At 43.0% G+C, this 20107-nt stretch overlaps 1 protein-coding gene across 5 annotated transcripts in view; it reads right to left on the bottom strand.

Moving 5' to 3' along the window:
• Positions 1–20107, bottom strand: part of SYT16 (synaptotagmin 16) — a 145249-nt gene that overhangs the window by 83914 nt on the left and 41228 nt on the right. Inside the window, exon 1 of one of the 5 annotated variants that reach the window (XM_038407542.2) lies at positions 2985–3205. The exons of the other annotated variants lie outside the window; for them this stretch is intronic. The gene's annotated coding sequence lies outside the window, so the exon portion shown is untranslated. Of the gene's footprint in view, positions 1–2984; positions 3206–20107 lie in introns of those variants that run through there. 5 annotated transcript variants of the gene reach the window in all.

Raw genomic sequence — 20107 nt, forward strand, 5'->3', positions numbered from 1 at the left:
TTCTAATTGCCTAGAAGAGCCGTTTCAGCATAGGGAGCTACGGAAGGGAAGGGGAGGAGACCATCTGCTGTCTGAGAGCGAGCTGAACATCATACCTATGAAAGGGTTTGTGCTGTAAATGACCCCACTGCCGGGGGCCACGGTGTGAGTTGTGCTGCAGACTGCCTTTTAGATGCCTCACGGAGTTCTACGTATACCACAAGCTCAGAGGGATGTGTCACAGACGTGCCAAGCTCTATCCACACTCGCGTTTGGTAGGTTCCCATTAAACACTCACTTGTAATAGGCCATGGAGGATTTTCACCGTGGCTGGGTGCAACCACGCATTTTAGTATGTAGTTACAGAAGGAAGGCAGGGGATCGGTAAACCCTGTCACCCCACGGAAACAGTTTAATATGAGGGTATAAAGTTCACTCTGCCCTTTTGGTTCATTTTTTCTTGTTAAATCCTCTTTCAGGGCACAGAATAGAAGTCTTAGGCCCGTGATCTCACAAGCTGGGTCTTGCTCTGCCTCTAGTGTTTGGGGTATTGAATGATGAACTTGACAAGGAGTTGATCCTATGCATATTCTCCAGTCTTCCCTCCGTGGGGCATCCCCCACTGCATGGGATTGTTGGCACACTGCCTCCCATGCCACTTCCACCTGGCTCCCCAGAACCCAGTCCAGCTACTTGGGCTTCAGCCTTGGCCACTGAGGAATACAATCAAGGAACCACTGTGTAAAAAGCTTATAGTTTTTCAAGGGATCCTGCAAGAAGGAGGAGACTGCTTGTAACACTGAGTGTGGTTTCCAGGAAAGAATGTGCCGTGGGAGATTTCTGGACTTGTGGTATCAACCAGGTCCCCTGCGGCAAGTGAGTGTGTTCTAAAAGGAACTGGTCATGGGAGAATGCAAAAGCCATTAAAGCAAATACTACGAAAAAATGAAGGTGGTTAATGACTCCATTTATTTAACACAATGGAGTATTTTGCTAATGCTACCACCTTCTATATTAACAGTGGCATGTGACCTTCTATCAACATATTAGCATAATGAACCTGCTGGTTTGTTACAGGGTGACCTGGTGGGAAAGAAGTGCCCCACAGGCAATCCTGGGAAAGGAGGTGGCCAAATCAGCATTTAGCTAGCCGGGGGCTTCAGGACCATTGAAAGGAAAGGAAATTTGGGGAGCATGGCAGATTAGGAACTGAAACTGGCTTTAACGGTTGGGAGAACAGCTGATCCTACGCCTTCCTCCCACCTTCCCTTGGCATCCCCATACACGGCCTTTGACTTGTCCCCTGAAGTGCAAGGTTGAGCAAGCCCTGTACAACATGGATGAGTTTGACCCAACGTATTTGCTACTATAGGGGATGATCCCAAAGCCACTGAAGTCAAAAGTTTTGCCACTGAGTTTAGTGGGAGCAGGAGCATACTCAGCAAATGCAAATGCTGATGATTCATTATTATTTATATTATCATAGCACCTAGGAGCTCCAGTCATGGTCCAAAACCCCACTGTACTAGGTGCTGTACAAAACACAGAACAAAAGACAATCCCTGCCCCAAAGAGCTGACAATCCGAGTATCAGACAAGAGAAAACAGATGGATACACAAAGATGAGGGAGTACAAGGAAACAATGAGACAACATTGGTCAGCATCATAGACAGTGGTCTCCACCCACTAGCAGCCTAACCATTGTCAAGTTTTTTGTAGTTTTAAGGAGGAATTTAAAGGAGGATAGTGAGATGGTTTTGTGGAGATTTACAGGGACCTCCTCCCAGTTGTGAGAGTTGGCATGGGAAAAAGCATAAAGATGCTTTGTTTGACAATTTAACAAGTGGGCAGTGAAGGCTAGCATTGTGAGCTGATTGGAGGAGAGAGTCAACATCTGAATGACAGATGAAAGGTCAGGTGGGGACACGCTGTGAAAGGCCTTGAAAATAAAAACCAGTAGTTTATGTCTGATGCCATAGAGAAGGGGGAACCAGTGCAGGAATACAAAGAGTTGACAGGATTCAAGGGACAGGCTAGGAAAATTGACTATGCAAGTTACTTCAGAGCCAGCTGTGCTCCCTCTGAAAATATTTTATTCCAATATTATACAGTCTATATACAAAAGGTCCCCTATAAATGAAAGCAATTGTGATGCTGGCTAGAAAGATTCATATATGTCAGGAGATTTCAAAAGCAACACTCAGGAGTTTTTCAAGCAGCGCATGTTACATGCGACCATTCTCGTGGACAGCATTTGAGTGTAGCATGCCTTAAGAAACAGGGGGAGGTCAAAAAAAAAAAATCAAGGACTTCTAACTGAACTACATTCAATGAGAAGCTACATTAAAATCACTTCTACACATTTTATAGACTTTTGTATTTCCAGTCTATGGAATGTTCTATCAAGTGTACAAAAATCCCCAGAAAATTTTTTGTAAAAACCTTTCAGACATAACTGACAACAATCCTGAGATGTTTTGAAACAGAGACAGCTATGCTATGGAGTGTTGTTTTTATTTTACATATATTCTGGCTCCCTCCAATCATTAATTCTACATTTGGGCCTTATAAAAAAGGCAGTGCTGTGTTCTTAACCTAAGTCATTCAAAAATAACTGCATATATTTGTGTTTCTCCCTGCACAATGCTGTGAGGATATGTTTGCTCTCTGTTTGAGCAGGTGGTGAATGGTTAACACCTGTGTTATCCTATACATACACCCAGTGTTACTGCTTTATTGTTCTACAGCAAAGATGGAAGCACTTCTGTAATGATCGTCTGAAAGAATAAAATATATGTACAAAGAAAAAGGGCACTGATGCTCTACATTTGGTTACCTGGGGCTTCTAATAGTACTTCAAAAACATACATAAATGGTTCTAAATACAAAACAACACAGGCATTTGCAACACAGGATTTATTTTAAAGCTATATCACTAATGAGGTTACAAAATGAAAAGGTTTGCTTCACTCCAGGAAGTATTTATTCAAAATGCCAGACTTACCTATTTTCCCTTAAAGTAGCAGGACAAGTCAAACAAGAAGTGAAACTTCCCAAGTGTGCTTTCTTCACTGATATAGTGTATGTTGTGAATAATACAACTCCAAAGTCAATAGTTATTCCTTTGTTTTCAATCCAGGATAGGTTCCTAAATCCTGATTTCCTTTTGGATCTGTGGAGTTCACACTAGCTGGACGGAGAAGGACAGCCATATAGATCTGTGTTTCACAAATGGGAGTGGTGCTTTCTCTCTCTCTCTCTGTACTAGATGATTTACTGTCCAGAGAACAAGGAAGGCTGCTAGTTCATAAACATGTGACAATCACCAAAGGAATGTTAACCAAGGAGGTGGCAGAGAAAGCAGGCTGAATCACTCCCAATGGTGGCTGCTTATAAACTTCTACCCCAACTATAATATTTCCTGAACAAGTAGTTACCTGTATGGGTATTAGTACTTTCTTTACTTGGTCAATTATCTTGTTGACAAATTTACAAGAAAAAAATTAATTCAAATCTCCAGTACAAGGATATAATTTCCTGCCCTGCCTAAACTCAAAGTCTGGCCATAAATATTTTGGATCAGCTAATGAAATGTATCTTTTCTACTGCTGGATCCAATAGGCTCACAATGAAAAGTAAACTAAGGATCACAGCTGGTACTGGTAATGTTTCATCTCAAGGGAGTATCCCACCGGTAGCAAGGAACAGAAATACATTATTTGCTAGGCCTCAGTCAGTCATGACTTCATTGAATAGATCTACACAGCTTCAAGCTGAGCCTGGTTTCACCTCCTAGAATTCCAAAGCTAAGAGAGCAAACAAGTTGCAATGGTTATGCTTTTGTAGATGGGATTTGTGTGCATTATGAGATAAACTGTTCTATGAGTAAAAACATACTCATACAAAGTATGAGCGGAACAGCACTGTTCACAATTGCATAGTGGCTGATATATTAACCAGTTACATGCCCACTGGGCATGCAAACAGATGCATGAGTAACATTGGAGAGTGTTTCTTGAAAACTATACTTCGCTGACAACAAAAGGTACAAAATACGCTTCTATTTTTTTTTTTTAAATCTTAGTGTCCTTTTAAGGGAGATTTTTGATCCTATAATACTGACTTTAGTGCCATATCATGGGTTCAGTGCCCATATGCAGCTGCCACTAACATCACCTGTATGTAGGAATCGTTAAGGCATGATATGGCCTTTGGTTTATTGGTTTACACTGAATGTAGGGCTTCCATCTCTACATTCTCTAGGGCAAATCCAAACTCACCCTCACTGCCTGCAGAGGGCCTTTTTGCATCAGAACCAGAGCAATTCCCAGTGGTAGCAACACTGTAGTAGTCAGAGCCTGATTTTTAAAAAACCTTTAATATCTGGTGCATCTCAAAGAAAGCAGTGGAAAGGTTCTCAATAAAACCGCACATCACTGGGCATAGTTATTGCAGCAAAGACTAGATTGAAAAAGAAAAAGCCAGCGGGATATCCTGGCCTCGATGAACTCACTGGGAGTTTTGCTATTGACTTTAATAGGGCCAGGTCCTGCTTCAGTCTTTGAAGAGCATTCCAATTTCCTGGAGGTTTGTAAGGGGCAACCTATTTGTTTGCCAGTTTTAGGTACTCAAATGGCCCCCAATCATTATAGTATCTGAGCACCTCAAACATCAGTATTTATCCTCAACACTCCTGTGAAGTACAGCAGTGCTATTATCCCCATTTTACAGATGAGGAATAGAAGCACAGAGACACTTTCCCAAGGACACACAGGAAGTCTGGCTGAGCAGAGAAAAGTGCTCTAATTATTAGACCAGTGGTTCTCAACCAGGGGGATGCATACCCCTGAAGGTATGCAGAGTTCTTCCAGTGGGTACATCAACTCATCTAGATATTTGCCTAGTTTTATAACAGGCTACAAAGAAAGCACCAGCAAGGTCAGTACAAATTAAAATTTCATACAGACAATGACGTATTTATAATGCTCTATATACTATACACTGAAATGTAAGTACAATATTTATATTCCAATTGATTTTATAATTGTATGGTAAAAATGAGAAAGTCAGCCATTTTTCAGTAACAGTGTGCTGTGACACTTTTGTATCACCTTTTAAAATCTGGACAATAGTCTTCACATAAACCTTTGCACTGTTTTAAAGATCAAACATCCTTTCACCTGAGAATCACAGAGAGACTAGTTTCCCTGGTAACATAATTTGCTTCCAGTTCAATGGAAGAGTGCGATCCTTTTCATGGGTTCAGTGAACATAGCAGCCAATCAGTGTTCAGGAAGTCAGGTTCTCTTTCAGAGCTCTATAAAAAAGGCTGTTGCCAAGGTGTCTTTGTAATGTCTAAATAAACCTCTGATGGACTGGTTTTAATTCTTCTGTTTAAAGCTACACTAAAGCACAGATCTCCCCAAAAGCCACAAGCCGTAAAACACCGAAGCCTTTTTATTTATCTGCACTTGCTTTTTTTATTTTAAAACTAGGCAAGCTTCTTGGCATATTCTCACACCATATTTTCCCCCTCAAACGGCAATTAGCTAATTGAACAAGAGTTCAAAGGAATATAATTTAGTACCCCGCTTGCCCTGACACTGGTACAAAGACACATCATAGCGTAAAGAACTTGATGTAAAGATTGGCATCCAAAGGCCTTATAATCATTTCACAGAAAGGGCTAGATCATCCTTTCCCTCTTAAAAAAAAAAACCCCAGAAGAGGGGCAAAGTCACTGTGCAGAACCCAAGGTCACGGAAGAGTAAGGGAGGGGATGGGGGGGAAGAGGAGGGCTTGTGAATAGGAGAGAGGGAGAGGCCCTCTAACCAAATGGATGCTTCACAATACCTAGCAAAACCTCACAGATCTCCGGAGATCACACCCCATGCCCTAACTTCGCAGGCCTGAATAGCACAGCTCTCCCTGTGATGCCATTGAGTCCCCATCCACATCTGGACCCTTCCCCTCATTCCCTCCCCTGCTACACACACCTCACTGAGAAAGCTAGACAGTATGAAACAGAGCCAAGGGATGGAGTTAATGCTGACAGGCCAACATGAATTCACAGAGAAATTCTCTCCTGGGAGATGATGTCACACATAGCAGCTGAGTCCATCTCACTGGCTATACCCCATAAAGCAGCAGAGCTTTGCACAAAGATGCAAAGGGATACTGTGGTAGTTCCCTTTCTCTCTTATTACATCAGAAAGGAAAGGAGTACTTGTGGCACCTTAGAGACTAACAAATTTATCTGAGCATAGGCTTTCGTGAGCTACAGCTCACTTCATCGGATGCATTCGGTAATTCAATGAAGTGAGCTGTAGCTTACAAAAGCTTATGCTTAGATAAATTTGTTAGTCTCTAAAGTGCCACAAGTACTCCTTTTCTTTTTTTTACCTGAAAGGAACAATCCCACTCCTTTCAACTCCACTGCACCCTGCAGCAGAGGCCATAATATGCCACACAGATGGAGAATGCACTCTAGCCACCACTCACATTTTGTATGGAAGTAGCTAAGAAAAATTCCTTGCTCAGCAGAATCCTTGCTCATAGTCCCATTGTGTAGCTGATAGAGTGACTACTTGTGAGAATAAGAACTACTCACTGACTAAAGCCTGGGTGTGCACTTGACAGTTGTATACGGGGAAGGAATTTTACAGAAATAATTATACCAGTAAAACACCTACTGCAGGTGTGGTTATATTGGTATAAAAGTATGCCCATATAGCTTATTCCCCTTCCTACACCAGTATATCTGTGTCTGCACTACACAGGTTGTACCACTTTACCTATAGTAGCACTTGCTCGTGTACCCAAGCCCTTTGTGTTGCAGGATCTGGCCCAAAATTTGTATGCATAACTTGACAGCATTATGCCAAAACAAATTTCTAATTTCCCTAGTTAATGCATTTGGGTAGTCAGAGAGAACACGAGTCTTTCTAAATCTCACTAGACTAAATTTCATCAGACTTCGTTTAGAAATTTGTTGATATTCACCTCCCAATACATTCTGATGTTACCATTAGCATTTAAATACCTATCATCATTAATGCCTATTGTTCAAATCTGAAACAGATCCACTGTGTACCTGGTGTGATGGCAGCTGTACTAATGATTGGCGTGTTTCCTTTTCAACTTATTTTTTAAAGTGTCAACACCATTTAAAAGCACTCCATAGTCTTTGCCAGTATCTAACACAACGGTGACATGTGCCATTGTCATTTTAGTTTCACTGTAAATTGATCGTCACAGAGCACACAGCCTGTACAAATGCATCAGTAGGCAGCCATTAACAACGGTGAAGCAAGGTGTCAAAAAACTTATACGTGGGCATGCACACAACACAGTCACCGTATCTCGCGTTCATAAAGGTTTAGCAATGAGCACAGAACACAGCTCCTTAGACTCTTCAGAGAGGAGAGAGCCCCCTAGTGCTGTGAACTCATTGAAAAATGGACCCTTCTAGTAAGGAGCAATAAAAGACAGTAAAGGGAGCAACATCTAAAATGCACTCAGAACACTGTGAACTAGGTAAGAATGCGGGTTTACAGGAAGGCCCAGTCCACAAATGAACTGGAGGCCCCAATCATATGGACATCAATTAAATATGCCTCAAGGCTCCTTATTAAGTGATGGGTACAACATGAGATTCCATTCATGATTTGCTGAACTTGCCCACTATTTCATTCATCTGGGGTGATGTGTCCCAATGGAGAAGAAACTGGGAGATGAACATGTTCAACACTATTAACCATGCTCAACAGCCATGTGCCAGCACAGGAGTAAGTGACGAGAGTTTCAGAGCCTAGGGGAGAAGGGTTTTGTTAAAACTGGACCAGCAGAAGCCACGTATGAACTAACTCTATATTGCAGTTCTAGTGTATTTTCTTACAAAGCTTTAAACACAGAAAGTAACATGGTTGTCATGTAGCTATTACCATGCTCAAAAACTGTTCAAACACAGTACAAGCCCTAACACGAGCAGAGATTAATAGTCCTACCCATAGTCAGAAGTGTTCACCAAAACCATGCACAGGCTAGGCCCACACTGGGGAAAACCCTTTGCAAATCCGGTGTGCAGATATACCCAGGGTGAGAACACTTGGTATGAACACTTGTGTCCGGTGAGATTATTTATGCTGTTGTATTTCAACCAAACTGCAACCATGTGTTTAATGGCTCATCGGTTCCAGCACGTTCTTCCAGTTATTTAACAGCCAGGCCGGTTTATGCTGCTAAGGACATGTTCTAAGGCATGGCTGAATTTGTGGGGGCACTGGATTCTCTCTCTCTGTACTTTTGCATGTTTTGCATGCCCAAGACTTAAGATTCAATTTTGCTTTCACCCAAGGACCTAATCCAGTTCTCAGTGAAATCAGTGCCTCACACTGTCTTCAATGGGCTTTGGATCAGATCCATAATGTATCAATCCTACTGTTTTCACTGGATGTTGCAGGGAATCCCTGAAGGTAAAGGGCTCGATTCTTTACTGCAACCTGCATCCTTTATGCTTCTCCAGCTGCATCATTTGCCCCAGCAGAGAGGGCTCTGCTCAGCCACTGCAAAGATGGGGCTCTGAGACACCTCCCCTCCGGATCCTAGGCACAAGGAAGTACAAAGAGAGCAAGGAGACTGCTGGCATGCTCTTGAGACTGCAATTCCTGGCTGCCCATGGACCCCAGGCTGTTGGCTGCTGTAACTTATACCTAGGACCAAATGACTGTCCTGAGAATTCAGGAGTACAAAAGTGGCTTAAAACCAACTGTCCTTCTTTCTGCCCCTATCCTAAGTACAGGAACAGAGGGACAGAGAATTGGAGCCCAAACAAGGCCCAGAGGCCAAATCCCAAAGTTCAAACTTAGTTCTTCATCAGGTAAAACCACCGTCAGTGGTGGTTTTGTCTCATTCAGGCCTGCATGATTTGTCCTTCCATCACGTGACACACTAGCCAATTGCATTCGGGGGAGTTAATTCTCATGCTGTCACTTGGAGAGTATAGAAGCCACCAAATGCATGAGGCACCTCCATGACGTTCTGTCCCGACGCAAGTCCGGTGCCTTAGAATGCCTGTGAGGGAGAAGTGCCTGTGCACACCATCCAAACACACACATTTGTGGTTTTCATAGCAATTGGGCTCGGGTGGGGGGTTGCTGACCTGTCCAACCCTAGGCTTGGGTCATGCAGGAAGACATGAGAACCCTAGGGTGGGCTTCACCCACTCCAATAAGGTTGGAGCTACCCTGTTCAGTGCATTTAATGCAGGTGGGTAGGCTGCCTACCGTTGAATTCTCCATTACCTTTTGTTTCCTCATAGTGCTCTGGCATCATGGGTTGCTTTTTTCTTCTTCTTCTTATGCATTTTTAAAATATTTTAAAAATAGACGCCTGGTCCCCAACAATGAAGAGCTGTAACAAAAGGAGCAAAAATACCTCCATGCCTTGCAGCTCTAACTCATTCAGCAGATCAAACAAATATCCTGCTTCAGGAGCTTTATCTGCCAAATGAACTTTTGCTTTAAGCTGAGGGACAACCGTCCCAGCAGAGAGTGATATCTAAAAGCTAGTGCATGCCACTAAGCTCCTGGCAACTAGAAGCGTGCTGTGCCAATTCGTCAGCCCCCTGAAACCCAATTTTATAAATCCATCAGGGTGTATTGTGTGTTCTTTACTACAGCCTAACTAGAGCAAGACATTAATCTGAAACCTTATCTTTTTTTCATACTACTCTTGAATCATGCCAAGTATCATCAAAGGGAAAGGTGTCCTTCGCTGGACAGTGACTATGGGTTTACCTGCAGCCCTTGGAATCTGGCTCGGTGAGCATACAGAAGCCACAACAGCTGATGTTCTCCACACCAGGTAATTCCCAAGCCAGAACAGAGTGAATTGCCGGGTGGAACAGCATCCCTTGAAGCCCTGGCCATGTGTACAATTAGTGTCATTAACAGAAGTACTTAGGACTATAAGCAAGTTCTGGGCCAGGGACAGTTTTCATTATGTGCCTTATCCCTTGACTGGCACCTCTAGGCATTCTCTCTATTCTGTGTGGAACATAGAGAGCCTTCACCACTGCCTTCCATCCTTGCCCATCTCATGCTGCACTCTTAGCTTTCAATTTGACTTCTATTGTGTTTCCATGTTATTCTTGGTCCATCTCATCACATATTTCCCTGGGGATCCCAATCCAACACCTATCTTACATTATTTAGGTCTTTCCTTCACATATGTCCTAGTTATCTCCATTTTCATTTTTTAGTTTCTGTTTCATCCTCTTCCAAAGTTCTTTGTGATTTTTTTCTGGCCATCTGCTATTGAGGATTTGCCTAAGGCAGCTGTTTATGAATTCTTGGGTTTTAGATAGTAAGATCTTATAAGTGTCCAAGTTTCAGCGCCATACAGTAAGACTGATTTACAATGATGTTAAATACTCAACATTTCGTTTGGAGAGCAAGATTTCGGTTTCTCCAGATCAACTGTAGCATTACAAAGGCATATCTGGCTTTTACTATTCTAGCTTTAATGACTTTGTCTCTTCCACCTGTTGTACTTACAGTGCTGCCAAGACATGTGAAATATCAGACCCCTTCTATGTCAGAAAGCGTTACTGGTGTTTCTTGTTGAATCTCATGGCTTTTACTTCTTGGTGTTGATTTTCAACCCTACAAATAGTGCATAGGCCTGGAGATTATTTGTTTTGGCTTGCATGTCTCTATGGGTATGGGAGAGCAAGTTTATATGATCTGCAAAATCAAGGTCCTCTAACTTCTGTGTGAAAGTCCATTGTATGTCCCTTGTTTGTTCTGTGGTCTCTCTCATTACCCAATCCACTACCAGTAAAAAGATCACGAGTGACATACGACATTCTTGTCTGACATCCCCTAGTAACTTCAAATGATTAGTTAGTTTGCTATTGCACACGTCTTTGGCATGTCATTTTCACAGCAACTCTGATAATCATCATAAATTTCTGAAGCATTCCATAGTGACATAGCAACTTCCAGAATACTGTTTTATCCACTGTATCAAAGGCTTTGGAAATCTATAAAATTCATATAAAATGATGAATGCCATTCAATGGCAAGATCTACGATCATACGAAGGGTTACTATTTGATCTGTACATATTTCTGTATGAACCCTGCCTGTTCTTGTTGTAACCTTGAATGTACCACTTTATTCCGTCTAGAATAATACGTGTGAATATCTTACTTGGGACAGAGGAGTGGTTTGCAACCTTTTTCATTTGTGGACCCCTTAAAAATTTCAAATGGAAGTGCAGACCCCTTTGGAAATCTTAGACAATGTTCGCAGACCCCTAAGGAGTCCATGGACCACAGGTTGAAAACCACTGGGATAGAGAAATTGAATGCCCCTCCAGTTTTTACAGTGACTTAGGTCTCCTTTCTTTATTTAGCAGCCTCACCATATGATCCTTTTTTCCACTTGTTTGGTATTTTTAGTTCTTCCCGTATCCTTTGTAAGAGGCCTACCAAAATAAGAATCTCCATTGGAATGTTATCCGTACCGGATGCCTTTTCACTTTTTAAAATCAATTGTCTGTGCTCTGCCCTTCTACTCTCATGGTAGGCCCTAGTTCAATGTCCAGCTCTTCTCCATCCTCTGTCTCGGAGGGATTAGCCAAGGGCTTGCCATTCTTCTTGACAAAAAGTACTGCATTCATTCACATAGTTAATTGTTCAGATATCTTTGTTAAGTTGCTCTTGTTGTCCTGAACTCCTTTGTTTTTCTTCCTGACAACTGTTTAATGATGTTGTACAGTGTCTTCATATCATGTTGTGCTGCAACGTTCTGTGCATCTAGACAGTCTTGTTTTTCTTTCCTAGCACTTCTTTTTGGACTCTGTTCTTTACGGCATATTCCTCCTGGCATTGCTGTGTCTGCTACATGTTTTCCCTTGATTTTGTTTCATTTTAATTCAGTGTCTTTCTTCTATTTTCTGCCATGTATCATCAGATAACCTCTAAATACGACTGCAATACAAACAATAACTGATGGTCTCTCTCTGTTCCATTGCAGATGCTGAGTATAGCCAACAGGAGGCGCATGCCACTAAGGCAGAGAAGGCTCCACCAAAACACAAGTGAGACAACCCTAAGGGAAATCTGAGGAGCCTCACCCAGCTGGAGACTACATCTGGTTGAAAAATAAGTACACATTTTGTGAATTTAAAAAAAAAAAAAAATTAATAGAAAAACAAATTGAGGGGTGGGTTCTTTTCTGTCCCTTTCCCCATGGCAAAAAGGAAAGGCAGAAAAAAAAAGGAGGGGAGGAGTCTATTGAGGAAAAACCTCACAAAACAAAAAAGTTCAGCTTTCAGTACTGAAAACAAAAATTTGCTTTTCAATTTAAGAAATATTGGCTCTCCCCTCCCCAATTTTTTGGCAAAAAAGTTTTGAACAAATTTTGACCAGCTCTACTTGAAAGACCTGATAAGCGAGGGGGAACAAGAGCAGCAGCAAGAGGTGTGAGCAAAACAGAGAGAGAAAAAATGATGAGACGGTGGAGAAAGGAAAAACCCAAGACAAAGCAGAGACACATTAAGGGGTGAATCACCTGAGTAGAGGGGAAGGTGGGGACCAAAGGAGACAATTTGGGGATGCACCGGGGGAATGGGGAGCGACAGCACCGCCAGAGAGAGGCTCTGCTTCTGTTTGCTATTCTCAACCCTCAAAATCCTGATTGAAGGGATTGGCTGGGAAGGCTTGAGAGATGCAGGGCCTGAAAAGCTGCCACATTAATCCTATGTGGCTCTCTGTCCTCTTCTAATGTTATAAGGAAATATACGAGTCTACTAGTACTTTCGTACTAGATCCAGAAGTCCTGAGTTCAGTCTCTCCAAATAACCCAACTAGTCTCACATGACAGGTTTCAGAGTAGCAGCCGTCTTAATCTGTATTCGCAAAAAGAAAAGGAGTACTTGTGGCACCTTAGAGACTAATAAATTTATTTGAGCATAAGCTTTCGTGAGCTACATCCGATGAAGTGAGCTGTAGCTCATGAAAGCTTATGCTCAAATAAATGTGTTAGTCTCCAAGGTGCCACAAGTACTCCTTTTCTTTTAGTCTCACATGGCTAGCGAAGCTCACCCTGAGGTTTGGAGATCAATGACAGTTCAATGCTCCAAGCAGGTTGCCATTGTACTGAGGTCTCAGGATGGGGTATCTACAGAGATTGAAGCTATGACCCTTCTATCTATAAACATAAGCTGTATGTTTAAGGTAAATAATGCGGCTCAAACATCTTTTTGTGGTCCAGCCATTAGAGGGAGACAGAGACCAAAGTTGATCTGTGTGGATTGCAGCTGGCGCTAATAAATTCAAAATAAACCAGTTTTAGCAAATACTAAACTAAACAACAAACTGATCTGATCTTTACATGCCTACAGACCCACATGGAAAAGTTATGAGTGCAGCTCACCTTTAAGTCCTTAGAATTGTGTTTTTTCTTTCCATTTCACGGTCTCATTGATATTTAGCATCTCTTGGTATCTTTTTAATTTAAAATTCAATTTGTTGGCTGATTGACAGGACTCGCAAAAGGATATACTTAAAATATATAATCTATTTGAGATTAAATAAAAAATAGCATTTGTAGAAAAAAGTCTCTCTCCGCCATCACTCCCAAACAATAAGATTTAAAAAATCCAAAACAGAAAAGTCATTAGCATGCAAATCAGATTATGCAGGTGTTGTGCACAAGCAGCAGGGAAACAACAAAGGGAAAGGGGGTGGAATTGGCACAAACACTACATGTCAATTGATGAACACACACCTTGTAATTTTTTACCGGAAGAGAGTCTCCTCTGCAGTAGGTACCAAAATGATTTTCATTCTTTTTAACACTTTGGTGGCCAATGTAAAGACCATCCTACTTCCTCTTTTATCCTGGTTGCCTTCTGCAAGGTCCCATATGTGCTCTGCAGTGAGCTGTACCTAAATCCTATGCCAGGTCCCCTGATTTCCGGGCCAACTTCGTTTAAATTCTAAAAAAGTCAATTTTATTGAATTCAGTACGAAAATGAATAATAAACAGTAAATGAGAACCAGATCCCAGGAGGTGAGGCTCATAAGTACCTAGATAGATTTGTTATATAGCATCCAGACATTTTCAGTGACCCTCATTTTTGTACTAGCAACATATGACTGTGTTTTAGAAGTTAGCAGAGGTAAAGCTGGAAGTTTGACTAATGAGAAGAACACAGTTGGAAGACTTTGGCACCTTGGGATGGTGAGCTGCAGTCTGACAAACAGAAGAAACATCAAGCTAACCTAAAATGTTCAGCTAGTGAAACAAGTAACAATGTTGACAAACAAACAACTTTAGGCTCCAAAACGAACACTCAGTGCTATGAATAGAACAGTTCACACCTCTTTTAGGAGATATAGTTGCAGGCTGTGTCAGACCCTGGAAAACATTGCTGCATTGTTAATATTTGGTTCACACTTTTAAGAGTTCTTTGCAACCGTAAGAGCTAGGATTTTTTTAAGATTCTGGAGCACAATTCTGCAGCAAAGGGTGGATCTTTACTGTAAAATTAACTGCCCCCCAAAAGAGTCCCACTCACTCACCATGAGCGAAACTAAAAAAAGACTATTGCAGGAGCTTGATTTTTCTTGCCTTCATCCAACTGTCCAGGTCAGGGATCCAATAGTGTTGCAGCCACTAACTGACTCCTTCCCTACCTGACAATGAACTATATAGAAGGGGGGGAAAGTGATGCTGTTCTATGTGTAATGACTAGTTAAATTGTTTAAATGTATGCTTTAATAGACAATATATGCAATGTGGACAAATTAATGTTATGGAAGTCTTAATGTTAACATTTCCTGACACTTATATTTAAATATATAACCGTAATACTGAATTGATGTTATTGTATGAATTCATTATAGCTCTTTATTATTAAGGTGAGATTGCATAAAATGTAATCCATACTTCAGAAACTGACCCTTCCCTATCTTGCCATCCTGCCATAGGCGCCGACTTCTTCTGGCGCCGGTGGGTGCTCGACCCCTCTCTGCCCCCGGCCCCACCCCGCCCCCATTCCAATTCCTTCCCCAAAGTCCCCGCCCCAACTCCGCCCCTCCCTTCCCCTATTTGACTCCTTCCCCAAATCCCCGCCCTGGCCCCGCCTCCTCCCCTGAGCGCACCACATTCCCGCTCCTCCCCCTCCCTCCCAGAGCTTGCTACAGTTGTTTGGCGGTAGCAAGCGCTAGGAGGTAGGCGGAGGAGCAGAGACATGGCGCACTCAGGGGAGGAAGCGGTGAGGCGGGGCAGGGAGTTTGGCTGCCAGTGGGTGCAGAGCACCCACTAATTTTTCCCCCTGGGTGCTCCAGCCCCAGAGCACCCACAAAGTCGGCGCCTGTGCATCCTGTTAACCAGCAGATTTTCTAATGTTCTTCATTTCAAGTTTTTTCACTTGTCCTGTGTCTCAGATTTGCCCCAACGCAGGTTGAGAGGAAATATGTTAGAATGTCACGCACAGCGTGACCACCTGTCCTTCGTTTGGTGCCCAGTGTTCCACATTATGTATCAAATCAATCAATATTGCCTTGTACACACCAACAATCATGCAAAGGATTGTACACTGTAATACAGTGTGTTATGAGTGCGTGTCACAAAACATTGGAGAGGTGCCCTTAAAAATAAACTTTCTCCTATAATTTCTAAATTGTCCTTTATTTGAAACAAAGGATCTGTATATGGGCGTGAGGGAAATTACCATAGCCAGGGATTAGCTCATCTGTTTCAGGAACATCATTGCTAGTGAAGCTATGCATTCACTGTTGCCAGGCCCCTTTGTGATGTTGGCACCATCAGACCATATGATCCACTTACTTTTGCAGATTCCAGCGGGCACCCACCAGTGCGAAGTACCAGACTTTGCATGCAGTGATGTCTGGCTGCTGGCGTGGCTCGTGTGCCCCACTGACTGAGTGGGTGGGAGTAGCCACCCCAGTGGCAGATGCTGGACCAGCCCTAGTGCACTGCCCCCTGGATGCCCTGACGGAGACATGCCCCAAACCACACTAACCTACATGCACTTCCTAGGGTGCACCTAGGCTAGCAGCTGCTGTGTCCTACTTGCTGGGAGGGGGTATGGGTGGGTTTGTCTATACAAAAAGAAAAGGAGTACTTGTGGCACCTTAGAGACTAAGAAATTTATTTGAGCATAGGCTTTCGTGAGCTACAGCTCACTTCATTGGATGCATTCGGTGGAAAATACAGTGGGGAGAGATTTATATACACACACAGAGAACATGAAACAATGGGTTTTATCATACACACTGTAAGGAGAGTGATCACTTAAGATGAGCTATTACCAGCAGGAAGTGGGGGGGGGGGGGGAAGGAGGAAAACCTTTTATGGTGATAATCAAGGTGGGTCATTTCTAGCAGTTAACATCTACCAATGTGATATATGCCATCATGTGCCAGCAATGTTCCTCTGCCATGTACATTGGTCAAACTGGACAGTCTCTATGTAAAAGAATAAATGGATACAAATCAGACGTCAAGAATTATAACATTCAAAAACCAGTCAGAGAACACTTCAAATCTCTCCGGTCACTCGATTACAGACCTGAAAGTGGCTATCCTTCAACAAAAAAAACTTCAAAAACAGACTCCAACGAGAGACTGCTAAATTGGAATTAATTTGCAAACTGGATACAATTAACTTAGGCTTGAATAGAGACTGGGAGTGGATGGGTCATTACACAAAGTAAAACTATTTCCCCTTGTTATTTCTCCCCCCCACTGTTCCTCAGACATTCTTGTTTCCATGTTCTCTGTGTGTGTATATAAATCTCTCCACTATATTTTCCACCGAATGCATCCGATGAAGTGAGCTGTAGCTCACGAAAGCTTATGCTCTAATAAATTTGTTAGTCTCTAAGGTGCCACAAGTACTCCTTTTCTTTTTGCGAATACAGACTAACATGGCTGCTACTCAGAGAACTCAGAGGGGCTGAAGTAGAAGCTCCTGAGTAGGGACTTCCAGGGAAGAGAACCGCAAATTCAGAGTATCTACACCTGACCCCCTCCTCCCCAAGCCGCCACCAGCCACTTATAGGGAGCAGGGCCACCTAGCTGGGGCAGCAGCTAGGAAGAACAGGAGGGTGCTTGGGGCTGGGGTTATGGAAGGTGATTGGGGTGTGGGAGCAGAGTTGTCAAGGTTCCTTCCTGACTCTGAACTCTAGGGTACAGATGTGGGGACCTGCATGAAAGACCCCCTAAGCTTATTCTTACCCGTTTAGGTTAAAATCTTCCCCAAGGTACAAACTTTGCCTTGTCCTTGAACCCTATGCTGCCACCACCAAACGTGTTAAACAAAAAACAGGGAAAGAGCCCACTTGGAGATGTCTTCCGCCAAAATATCACCCCCAAGCCCTACATCCCCTTTCCTGAGGAAGGCTTGATAAAAATCCTCACCAGTTTGTATAGGTGAACACAGACCCAAACCCTTGGATCTTAAGAACAATAAAAAACAATCAGGTTCTTAAAAGAAGAATTTTAATTAAAGAAACGGTAAAAGAATCACCTCTGTAAAATCAGGATGGTAAATACCTTATAGGGTAATCAGATTCAAAACACAGAGAATCCCTCTAGGCAAAACCTTAGGTTACAAAAAGACACAAACACTGGAATATATATTCCATTCAGCACAGCCTATTTTACCAGCCACTAAACAAAAGGAAATCTAACGCATTTCTAGATAGATTACTTACTAACTTTTTAAGGAGTTCTGAGCTGCATTCCTGATCTGTTCCCAGCAAAAACATCACACAGACAGACAGACCCTTTGTTCTCCCCCCCCCTCCATCTTTGAAAGTATCTTGTCTCCTCATTGGTCATTTTGGTCAGGTGCCAGCGAGGTTATCTTAGCTTCTTAACCCTTTACAGGTGAAAAGGTTTTGCCTCTGGCCAGGAGGGATTTTATAGCACTGTATACAGAAAGGTGGTTACCCTTCCCTTTATATTTATGTCAGGGGTGCAGGCTAGGGGGCAGGGGATTGGGATGCAGGAGGGGGTATAGGCTCTGGGCTGGGGGTATGGCCTCCAGGGTGGGGCCAGAAATGAGGAGTTATGGGTGCGGGAGGGGGCTCCAGGCTAGGGGATGGGAGAAAGTTCAGGGTGCAGACTCTGGGCAGCTCTAGCTGGTGCAGTGCACAGGGACTCCGGGGCCCCCTAAATAGCAGCTGCACCAATGCTGCCCTGGCATTTGTCCGTACACTGCCCCGAGCACTGGCTCTGTAACCGCAGCTCCCTTTGGCTGCGGTGCCCCAGATTTGGGCCCACCATGGATTCCCAGCCAATGGAAGCTGTGGAGCCTTTTTCTTGCCTTCGCCACCTGCAGGTGGGGGCAGCATGCGGAGCCCCCCAGCTACCCCTCCACTAAGGAGCCGGACATATCGCCACTTCCTGGGAGCTACATGGAGCCAGGAACAGAGCCTGCCTTAGCCCCGCTGCTGCCAACCAGACTTTTAGTAGCCCGGTCAGTGAACTGCCACGGTCCCTTTTCCACCGGAGTTCCGTTCGATAACCGAACACCTGGCAACCCTACTGCCAGTTCTTAACACAAACATGCAGCTAGTCTTGGGAAAACCCATACTGAGCTACAAGTTTCAAAAATGTGCTTTTACACTTGCAACTTTAAGCTTTGACATTTTCAATACGCAATATATTTCACCAGGATTGTTCTTTATACAAGTATTCTACCCCTTCCAAAGTAAAAATATAGCTCTCTTATGAAGTTCATTGTTTTTATATATTTACCCATTTTAAAAGTTTCACTGCCTTTGTGGCTCTGATTGGAAAGCTGCTCTGAATAGGAAAACTATATCCACAGTAGAAGAATACAGCAGCAGTGGTTAATGATGCCATCTAGTGGCACATACGTTCTTCATGTTCCTTTCAATATATAGTAAATTGAAACTAAATGTGCGTGGCCATCAATTAAATTATCCTTCTCACAGCCTATGAATTTCAATACACCATCTGTTCACCGGCTGTGTGGGCGTTCAGTCATCTTCTTGGCAGCAATATTATTCTAGAGCAATTACCTGTGTCTTTATCACCGATCATTGTGCTTCATCATCTTTTCATCATGTGTAAAACCAACCACTTTATTAGTACAATTTCTGTAGGTAGCACAGTCCTGTTAGTTACCATGGAGATGATCGGTCAGAAACAGAAAAAGTCTACATTTGAAGTAGCAAAAGCTGTGGGGGAGGAGCACTGGGAAAGGGGGTGTGTGAAACAGGCTTATTTCCCATATTGGAAAGTTTAGCAGAAGAATCACAGTTTTATACTGCAACACAATAGTAACGGGATTGAGGTGTGACCAGCAACCTTGTTAAGGATCTTTCCAATATACGGGATGACTCAAATGACTTGGAGGCAATACTGTGTGCCAGGGAGACCTGACTTCACTTCCTGGGCTGCTCTTAGGGTATGTCTACACTGCAAATAAAGTGTGTTCTTAACTCAGGGTAGCTAATCCATGCTAAAAAAGTAGTGACAAAGTGGAATCTTGGCTTTTAAATCAGGTTAGCAGCTCATGGTCAATCCCAGGCTCCCCTGGGGGCTTTAACTCAAACTGGTCACCTGTATAAGAGTCCAGTTGCCAGGTCTTCACTACTACATTAACTCACATTAGCTAAGCCGAGTTAAGAACATCCTCAGAAAGGACATTTTGTTGTCACTATAAATCAGCAGTTAGGGGTGTGGGGGGAGGGGGGAAGAGGCCAGGTGGCAGAAATCCCCATTGAGGTGATTGTCCCCAACAGAGGCAGCCAGTTTTGCACAGTCTGCTCTGTTTTATGCCTTCTCCTGCCATTATCTTTCAATTAACTCACTTCTAGCCTGACTTCAGTCTGTGTTTATGCTGTTAGCTTTCGTCTCTTCCACAGATCTCTTTCTAGACCTGCTTTTCCACTTGCTTCTTTTTCCCCATATAGCTACATCTGCACATTACCACTCCCCCACCCCCACCCGGTGTTATGCTTTTTTCTCCTCACATTTCCATCACTAGACCCCATCTGCTTTTTCTCGCCATTCATGCTGTTCCTCCCTGGGCTTCCTTTTGGGCTTTTTAATTC

Source organism: Dermochelys coriacea, chromosome 6 (genome assembly GCF_009764565.3).
Source record: "Dermochelys coriacea isolate rDerCor1 chromosome 6, rDerCor1.pri.v4, whole genome shotgun sequence".
NCBI lineage: Eukaryota > Metazoa > Chordata > Testudines > Dermochelyidae > Dermochelys > Dermochelys coriacea.